This window comes from Chionomys nivalis, chromosome 1 (genome assembly GCF_950005125.1).
Source record: "Chionomys nivalis chromosome 1, mChiNiv1.1, whole genome shotgun sequence".
In the NCBI taxonomy this organism is placed as follows: Eukaryota; Metazoa; Chordata; class Mammalia; order Rodentia; family Cricetidae; genus Chionomys; species Chionomys nivalis.
Genome location: NC_080086.1, coordinates 18,611,803 through 18,622,800, shown reverse-complemented (window position 1 = coordinate 18,622,800; position 10,998 = coordinate 18,611,803).

The following is a 10,998-nucleotide window of genomic DNA, read 5'->3' as shown; positions in this document are numbered from 1 at the left end:
GCCGGGGCAGCAGGGAAGCGGCCTGTCACTCCACACTACAGAGAGACAAACCACAACCTAATCAGAGCCTTTGAACTATATTGCACATCTGTGTTCTCAAGGACTGACCATTGGCAAGGCACCCCACTGGTGAGAGAGGTTTGCCTTCTCCTGACTTGGTTTGCCAAGTCTCTCAATAAGAATGCTAGCTCAAGTCTCCCTTGCACAGAGTTTCTACGCAGTTCAAAACCAGCCCTCTACAGAGTGTGATTGGCTCATTACTGTGGTGGTCTCTGTTGTGAATTTTTCTCTTCACATTCATCTTCACCAGCAACAGAGGGTTTTGGGTGCAATTTTGTTTCCAATGTTCAAATAGAAAGTTCTCTGCCTTTTCTCCTTAATTGTACTCATGAATGTGATGTAGGAAGTCCTTCTGTATTTGTGTTGCTTTTATTGGTTAATAAAGAAACTGCTTTGGGCCTGTTGATAGGGCAGAACTTATGTAGGCAGGGAGACAGAACTGAATTCTGGGAGGAAGAAAGCAGAGACAGATAGCTGCCATGAAGCCCCCAGGTCAGACATGGTGGAGCTTTCCCCATAAACCATGATCTTGTGGTGTTACACAGATTGGTAGAAATGGGTTGAATTGGGATTAGAGAGTTAGCCAATAAGAGGCTAGAGATAATGGATAAGGCAGTAATTTAATTAATACAATTTTTGTGTGATTATTTCGGGGGTTAAGCTATCTGGGTGGCTGGGACAAAAAGCATGCCCACTCACTCCTACTACAGAGTGGTACCCAATGTGGGACACATTTTTGTTGTTGTTGTTGTTGTTGTTATAAACTGACTGACCTAGTATCTCAGGCTTCTTATTGACTCTTACAACTTATATTAGCCCATTATTCTCATCTATATTAGCCACGTGGCTCAGTGTCTTTTTCAGCAAGGCAGTCACATGTTGCTTCTTCTGTGGAAGGCTCACAACTACCAACCAGGAGTTCCTTCTTCCCAGAATTCTCCTTCTCTCATTGACCCACTTCTACTTCCTGAATGGTTGTCATGACTATACCTACGACCTGGCTACTGACCAATCAGCATTTTTTTAAAATATAATTGACAGAATATAAACCATTGTCCCACACCTCTTCCTCATTTTGTTAACTATTCCAGTACTTATCATCTTATACCCTTCTGCACTTTCCAGGAATCTGTTTTCTTCATCTTTTGTATCTTTTGTTTATTGTATGTTTCTGTTTGATTTTACTTTTATGACTGGGACTTGCTTGGATTGATTTTGCTATGTGTTCTTCTTCCCCTTTCAAGTCTTGTGATTATAGGGGTGAGACACCAAAGGTAGCTAAAATTTCACTTTTATAAATGTTGTTTCTTTTTTACAATACATGGCAACAAGGCATTGTGTGTGCCACAAACTCTCATTTGATTGCGGTAGATTTTACTGTCTATTGTCCTGGCCTCTATTTTACTTATCTGTATGATTTACCTGAACTTTATTATTAACAAGCATGTAGTATTTCCTTTTAATGAATGATATTGTACAAATATTGTGCAATTGCTCTCTTAAGAGTGTGTAGTGTGATATTGTGTTTGTGTGTGTATATAAATGTATGTTTATGTGCATGTAGGTATTGATAAAATTTGAAGAGAATTTGGATGAAAGTAAATTACTGAGAGCCTTGTCATTATGTATCTTAAGATAGACCCCTTATCCAGTGTATTCCATGGACCATATGCTATGCATGTAAGTGTTTGCATGTTGGTCCTCTATGAAAAAATATTGACAATATTATTTGAAGCCCAGTTGAAAAGTGTGATTTTTATAGATATTGTGAAAACTGCAGAGATACAAAGTTTTTGGCTTTTTCCATTGTCACCATAGATGTATTATGAAAACAGAATATATTGTCACTTGTCAAATTTTTCGTGGTTATTTAAAAATCAGAGCAATCGCCGGGCGGTGGTGGCGCATGTCTTTAATCCCAGCACTTGGGAGGCAGAGGCAGGCGGATCTCTGTGAGTTCGAGACCAGCCTGGTCTACAAGAGCTAGTTCCAGGACAGGCTCCAAAAACCACAGAGAAACCCTGTCTCGAAAAACCAAAAAAAAAAAAAAAAAAAAAAAAATCAGAGCAATCTTGTCCCATGGCCATTTTGAAAAGCAAAAAGCATCTATATGCTTTTGCTAATCTCCTATATTCATTGTGCATGTTCCTGACACAAACACCAGTTTTAGACCTTCAGGAAGGACAGTAAAGTCAGAGACAAGGAATATAAGTAATACTTAGGTAGACTTGTTTGCATTTTGTGGACTGTATAACAGGCACTTCTAGAGGGAGGCAGCCTTGTCCTTTACTTGGTGAATCCTGGCCCTATCCTATAGCCACACTGATGAATATCTTGCATATTACCATAGAACCTTCATTTGGCGATGGATGGAGATAAAGACAGAGACCCACATTGGAGCACAGGACTGAGCTCGCAAGGTCCAAATGAGGAACAGAAGGAGGGAGAACATGAGCAAGGAAGTCAGGACCACAAGGGGTGAGCCCACCCACTAAGACAGAGGGGTTGATCAAATGAGAGCCCACCAAGGCCAGCTGGACTGGAACTGATGGAGCATGTGATCAAACCAGACTCTCTGAATGTGGCTGAGAATGAGGGCTGAATGAGAAGTCAAAGACAGTGGCACTGGGTTTTGATTCTACTGCATGTACCGGCTTTGTGGGAGCCTAGTCTGTTTGGATGCTCACCTTCCTAGACCTGGATGGAGGGCGGAGAACTTTGGACTTCCCACAGGGCAGGGAACCTTGACTGCTCTTTGGACTGGAGAGAGATGGGGAGGAGGAAGGGAGGGGGTGGAAATGGGAGGAAGTGGAAATTTTTAATAAAAAGAAAAAAAAGAACAGTAAATTCTGTGCAATCCTAAAACTATTTTGCCCTTTCCTTTAGCCTCTTAAGTGTTGGCAAAGTGTGAAACAGACCATTATCTTATCTCCCCCAAAATGTCAGCTATGAACTCATGAGACATAATCAAAACAAGTTATGGAACAGCTCACCAGGAAGACATTCAGTAAAGGTGAGGTTAAATGACAGGCAACATGTCTCAGGCTCTTTGTGATCTGGAGGTTGTTAGAGCACTTAAGTGGATCCATATCTTGAAAGTGTACCTTAGACTTAATAGTCCCCACAGAATCCACAACTTCAACCTACTACTCTCCACTACTTTATATTCACTTTCTAAGCTTCAACAGCAATAATACAAAGGTTGAGAGAATAAATAAGAGTTGTATTTTCACATAATGTATTAACAGGTATATTTTCTTAATAGCTCTATTTCCCTTGTTCCAGAAGTTGTAACTTAAAGTTATGCCACAGTATTTTATTCCTTATGGTAATGGGTTTCTTATGTCATTTGACAACATATTCTTATAAGCATCCAAGTTCTAAATACTTTCTTTTGTTTTTTAAAGACCCAATTGGCATCCAAATAGTCATACTCTGAGATTATGAGGATTACAAATTTAACATAAAAGCTATGGGGAGGTTATGGCAGGGGAAGGGAGTAAGGCAATCCTACCTCTTAGCACCTAACAGTAATTCCTGTAAAATGATGCACATTTCACCAACAGTTCAAAATTAGAATCACTTTTATTTTTCATGATCTTTTAAAAACGTCCTATAAAAGTATACTTCAGGGGGTAGAAGAGATGGCTTGGAGGCTGAGAGCATGTCCTATTGTAGAAGGGCTGAGTTTCCTTCCACACATCCACACTGGGTGGCACACAGCCTCCTGTAACATCAGCTCCAGGGAGCTAATGTTATTTTCTGGCCTTTTCAGATACCTGCATTTATATGCATAAAGACAGAGAGACAGACAGACAGGTGAGCAGACACCATTGTAGACTCACCAGGTCATATATGCATATGAATGTGTGGAATTATAATAAAAAAGTTTATGAACTTAAGATTGTGAAGCAGGACACAGGAGAACTTCTAATGTGGAGAGGGAGGAGAGGAAATGATCTAAAATGGCATTTGGTTCTACTTCGAAAATATATCTCATATATGGTGATTTTAATTATTTTTTTATTTTATGACCCTTGTGATTCCATGCTCCTCTCTTTACCATTGCAGTTTCTAGGACAAAGTAGGACTTGTGGAGAAGTTAGTATATTCTATTTCATCTTATAATAAACTTGTTGTTTATTTCCTCCAGGTGAGGCCTGGTCAAGATGGGTATAAAGAGCTGAGAGGTGGCTGTGCTACTGTATGAGATTTTTCTACTGAACTCCGTGGTTCAGTAAGTACTTTTTACCTGATTAAAGATTAGAAAAAACATTGCTAGGAAAGAAAAAGTAGTACTTAGTTTGACACAAGTTTAAGGAGAATCTTTCCTGGGAGTATAAGAAAATAAAAATTTTCCTTGAACAAACTTGTTTGTTATAATCATTATTGTGTATACCTGATACTGGCTTCATGTTTTTCCCTACTCTCAATGCAAAGATACACTGCAGATTAGTACCTCACTTATGATGTTGAATTTTTTCTAAAGGTCACCAAATTAATTTTTTTAAATATTTATTTATTTATTATGCATACAATATTTTGTCTGTGTGTATGCCTGCAGGCCAGAAGAGGGCACCAGATCCCATTACAGATGGTTGTAAGCCACCACGTGGTTGCTGGGAATTGAACTCAGGACCTTTGGAAGAGCAGGCAGTGCTCTTAACCTCTGAGCCATCTCTCCAGCCGCCACACCAAATTAAATTTATATTATTATTATTATTATTATTATTATTATTATTATTATTATTATTATTATTTTACTTTAAAGAATACCAATCCAACTACCCACTCTCTCCCTTCCTCCCACTCCCTCCACACACCCTGTCACTCCTCCCCCATCCAATCCTAAGAGAGGGCAAGGCACTCTGCCCTGTGGAAAATCCAAGGCCCTCCCAACTACATCTATATTAAGCAAGGTATACGTCAAAAGAGAATAGGATCCCAAAATGACAGTACAAAGAGTAGAGACAAATCCCAGGGCCACTTTCAGTGGCCCCTCAGCCTTCCCCAACTGTCAACCGCATTCAGAGGGATTAGTTTCATCCCATGCTGGTTCACTCTCAGTCCAGTTGAAGTTGGTGAGCTGAGCTATCATTAGCTCAGATAAACTGTCTCAGTGGATGAACCCCTCATGGTCTTGACCTCCTTGCTCATATTCTCACTCCTTCTGCTCCTCAACTGGACCTTTGGAGCTCAGTCCAGTGCCCCAATGTGTTTCTCTGCCTCTACTTCCATCTGTTGTTGGACGAAGGTTCTATGGTGATATTTAAGCTATTCATAAGTGTGACTACAGGGCAAGGTCAATTCAGGCACCATCTCCTCTATTGCCTAGGGTCTTAGCTGGGGTCATCCTTGTGGATTCCTGGGAATTTTTCTAGAGCCAGGTTTCTTGCTAACCTCATAATGGCTCCTTCAATCAAGATATCTCTTTCCTTGCTCTCATATCTGTCCTTCCTCCATCTCAACTATCCTATTCCCTCACGTTTTCCTCAACTTCCCCTTCTTCCGTTCCATCTACTCCCTACCCCCATGCTCCCAATTTTTTCAGGTGATCTTGTCTTTTTCCAATTCCCAGGTGGGTTTATATATGTTTCTATAGGGATAAGCCCCACCCATTAGGGGGCATGTTCACCTCGGGCTAATGTTTACTGATAAATCTGCCGGGCATGATCCCAGCAGCCCCCTTTTTCTGCTTTCCTTTTCTTGGCGGGAACCTGTGGTCCTGTAAGTCTATTTCCCCATTAAAGTTGTATATATTTTTATAATCTGTCTGCATTCTTTTACGTCATTACATGTTTCTGTAAAGCAAAGGACATAATCAATACGACAAAAAGGCAGTCTACTGAATGGGAAAAGATCTTCACCAACCCCACATCAGATAAAGGACTGATCTCCAAAATATATAAAGAATTCAAGAAATTAGACATTAAAATTCTAAATAACCCAATTAAAAAATGGTACACTGAAGTAAACAGAAAATTCTCAACAGATTTCCAAATGGCCAAAAGATACTTGAGGACATGTTCAACCTCCTTAGTTATTAGGAAAATGCAAATCAAAGCAACTCTGAGATACCATCTTACACCTGTCAGAATGGCTAAGGTCAAAAACACCAATGATAACTTATGCTGGAGAGGATGTGGAGTAAGGGGAACACTCTTCTATTGCTGGTGGGAATGCAAACTTATGCCAAGTCTTTAGAAATCAGTATGGCAGTTTCTCAGAAAATGGGGAATCAACCAAATTAAATTTGTAATGTTTCTTTTTTTTTTCTGCCTGTTGCCACATGATAGTTTCAATGTAATCGTCATAAGGTCATAGAGAGTAATATTATTAGGAGGTGTGTCTGTTAGAGTAGTTATGGCCTTGTTGGAGGAAGTGTGTCATTGTAGGGGTGGACTTTGATGTTTTCTATGCTCAGCATACCCCTTCAGTGTTTCAGTCGACTTCCAGTTACGTACAAGATGTAGGACTCTCATCTAATATTCCAGTACATTTGCCTGCTCACCACATGCTGCCCATCATGATGATAATGAACTGAACCTCTGAAACTAAAAGTGAGCTATATCAGTAAAATGTTTTTCTATAATAGTTGACATTGTCTTGGTTTCTTTTCAGCATCAACCACCCTTGTCCTTGTAATCTTATGTCCCTGTTCTGTGAAGTTGAAGAACATGTCTGTTGTATCTTTCAATTACCTGTTTTGTTATTCTATTTGTTTATAACAAGGGTTTCAGGGTGTTCTTTAGACTGGCCTCAAAATGGACAATTTCCTTCCTCACTGCCCAACTAGTGTGACTTCAGACATATTTTTCTATTCTTTGCCAGCACTTTTTAATTTGTTTAAAGCAGTGTTTGGTAGCAAGGTATTGACATCAGTTTTCATCTGTTGTCTGTAGTGCTAGCTATTTCTCTAACTCTGTTCTTCATTCCACAGTGGAGGGATGGATCATTGTTTCCATGGAAGGTGATATTAGTAAATCTTCATGTCTTACCTCATATAAGTTTTATATCATTGTTCTGTGTTCTCATGGGGCTGGTAGAAATTGGAAGAGAATTTGAAATAAGTTAAAGGTGTATCATGTATCTATGTAAATTGTAAGACAAATGACATTTCTGGTGTGGACTTCTGGTTAAATGCTATGCACATGATTTTCAGTTCTCATTCTTTTTGAGTAAAAATATAAACATTGTATGAAACCCACATTTTAGATGGGCTTTGCAAAGGATAGTGGGAAATCTGAAGTATCACAAAGCTAATGCCCCTTCCTAGGGTGATCATGGATATATTCTGAAGAATGACTGTTTCAGCATTTGGAGTTATTCTCCATATACATGCATAAAAAATGTTCCATCAAAGGCAGAGAAGAATCACCAGTCCTTTGTACATTCCTCGATTTGCTTTCATGAGTCTATCAAACCTGGGTGGAAAGAAATCAGAGATGAGTTGATCTGACTGGGTGGATTAATGGAGACTTTTAGGTGGGAAAACGTCAGAGCAGAAGGGAGATATAAGAACAAAGGACTGCTTTGGAGGAACTCACCCTTGTCTTTAGCTAGCTACATCACAGATCACCATAGCAGGTTCTGTAAAATATCACCAAATGTGAAAGTCCTTCCCTTATTCTTATCCAATGTCAGCAACATGTGAAAGAGATTAATTTTTACGGAAAAAAAATGTAGCAGCCCATGCGATACAGTACAAATAAGTTACAGAGGAGCCACAGGAAAGACTCAGAAATGGAGAGCTTAAGCAATGACTACCACTTGGCAGGTGCTTTGTTAGGAACCCAGTAGGTATTGAAAACCATACCCAATTTCTTTACCTTATCTGTGGACTTTATGCAACTAGTGTTTCCATAAAATTAATGGCATTTCCAGTCTACTCCAGGTTTATTCCATATTTGTTTTCTTGAACTTCCAAAAATAAAAAAATAAAGAAAATTATAGAAAATTAAAGAATAATTTAGTAGCATGCTGATTTTTTTTTCTTTTTCACATAGATTCTGATGGTATGGGGCTACTGTTAGTATTCCATGAGGCACATTTTCATATCAACCTCCTTCTTTGGATTCTAAGAAATGATTTCTTTGACATATTCTCATATGGAGTTGTTTTCTACACAAGCATTTCTTGTGTCACATATGTGTTTAAATGTCCTTCAAAATGAGAATGCCAGATACAGTCTATTGTTTAGTGTCCTAACAGATTCATTTTATTTTATAAGCTTCTGAAAAGCAATTCTCAGTTTCCAAACATAGCTATATTCTACCATAATAGGGCTAGGGATTGTACATCAAAACTAGATACTTGGGGAAAAACCAGAGCTCAGAGCTATTCACATTAATTTCCCAGAAATGACAGACCTTTCATCCAAATACCAAAAAATAAAGGAGAAACTTTTATTTTCTCAGTCTCTGTGACACTGTCTACTAGACAGTTCAATTGGCTGTACTTTCCAAATACATTTCAAAATGACAACTTACTTAATCTGTGCTCCTAGCCCTGTTCAGGCCATGTTCTTTTATTCAAACCATTAATAGCATCCCATGGAAGCACACTGAAGCTGAGAACAATAGGAAACCTATGCTCTATTCTCATTAACCTCTATAATCATTGTTTTGGGGGTTATCTTACATATTCTCCTCAGGCAGATGCAAAGAAGAAGGTGCAAACTAAGTCCAGTGCAAGGGTGTTGTGGTAAAGCAAGAAGCCAATTCTGGGGTCATCTACAATGCCCTATTGCCTTCCAGTTGCTTTGTATGCTTAGGAAGGCCAGAGAAGACAGGAAATGTTTATTTGGAATAAATTTCAGGTGAATCTTTTCTGAGACATTTTGCTCGGTAGAGAATTAGCTTTCATAGGCAACTATATTTGTATAATATCGTGATTATTTTTACATACCAGTGATATAATGTGTTGTCCTTCACACAGTGATACCACTGTTGATAAATTCCATTTTGATTAATTTCAAATACAATAAAGTTCATGAAGTTGAAGCTATAAGGTCCTTCTTCCATGCTGGCCACTTCAATAAACTAGATACACAGGGAAAAGAAAAACTGTTTCAAAAGTGCAATGAACAAATAATGTTTTGTCTTCCCCTCTTTCTCACACACTTTCAGCATTTATTCTTTTCTAAGTTCCATTTGCTTATGGTATATTTTAGTTTTATACTTTTGACCTCAAATAACAAGTTTTGCACTGTAATTAAACCATTTCCTGACTCTCAAAGCTTCTCTTGAATATAAACCACAATAAAAGATTTAAAGTATGAAAATTCAGAATCATATTAACCCACAGCCTTGTGTTATACATCATTAAAATCAATCAAAATTAATTACAGTATTCAGGATGCAGAGGCATGTGAATTTCTGAGTTAAAAGACTGCTTGGTTTATAAAGTGAGTTCCAGGACAGCCAAGGCTACACAGAGAAACTCTGTTTTGAAAAACAAAACTACCTAAATAAATGAATAAATAAACCAAAAGTGATTCTCTTTCAAATAAGGAAAATGTGGTACATTTGCACAATGGAGTACTACACAGCAGAAAAAAATAATAATTTCTTGAATTTTGCAGGCAAATGGATGGATCTAGAAAACATCATTTTGAGTGAGACCAAACCAATAAAGACAATTATCACATGTACTCACTTGTAAGTGGTTTTTAAATATAAAGCAAAGAAAACCAGCTTACAAATCACAATCCCAGAGAACCTAGACAACAATGAGGACCTTAAGAAAAACATGCATAGTTCTAATCTGCATGGGAAGTAGAAAAGACAAGATCTCCTGAGTAAATTGGGAGCATGGGGAACTTGGGGGAGGGTTGAAGGAAAGGAGAGGAATGGGGGAGCAGAAAAAAATGTAGAGCTCAATAAAAAAAATTGTTTTTTATAAAGAAGTAGTAAAGAAAGTCATTAATTGTTTCACAAAACTTAATAATAGAGTACCTTTTATAGTGACAAAAAAATTCCATATTAGTAAGCAGGAAAATATTGGTAACTTTTGAATTGGGCTTTTAATGAATTGATATGTTCAGTGAAATATTTGTAAAAATATCACTCTTATTCTTCTGGTTATTTGCATAGATGAGAAAATTACCCTGTTGGCCATCTCAATTTGTCAAAGATATTGGATGACTACCAAATTTAATGATTAATATAAATTTTTAATTTTACATTGCTAAGTGTTTGTACTTCCTTAAACAAATTCAATTATTTCTAATGTTTTACTATTTTACAGAAATTCTCTTAAAATATATTTACATACTTAAATGACAAAATCCAACTATGATAATATAAGTTTTAAAATTATTTGGCAAACAAGAGTTTTTAAAGTTGTCTAGAGTTCTTACGGAAAATCAAACTTGATCTTTCACAACAGAACAAATTTCTAAAATTTATGAGTGTACTATTGAAGACAGGAGGAAGTTATATTTTAGTGGTGTTTTTCAGTGTAGGAGAAGTGAGTGCAGTCATGACTCTTTACAGAATCAAAACGAATGCAGTGCATATATATCTATGAACAGAGATATTCATTAGATTGCCTTCCAGGCTCAGAGTCTAAGTACTACAAAAGGTTGTAAACAAGCTGGAGAGCCAGAAAAAAACATATCTTGTGTTATCTAAGGCACTGCAAACTTTATCAAAGGAGGACTCTTATTTCAGTGTGAGTTTGAGGCTGAGTTCTTAAACCATTTTCAGAAACTCTTGAGTGGCAAATGGAGATGATTTTCACTAAAGCCTTGTCCTGAATTCCTTCTCATCTCATCTCATTCATTCCTCATTGGAGACAGTCCTGTTCTGGCTTGCAGCCCAGAATATTAGCTAAAGGTAGGTTGTTGCCTATATTTACTGGAGATCCTAGATTTACTAAAAGCCCATCTTAGTGTATAGGGCACCTAGATATGCTGCATCTGGTGCTGAAAGTGAA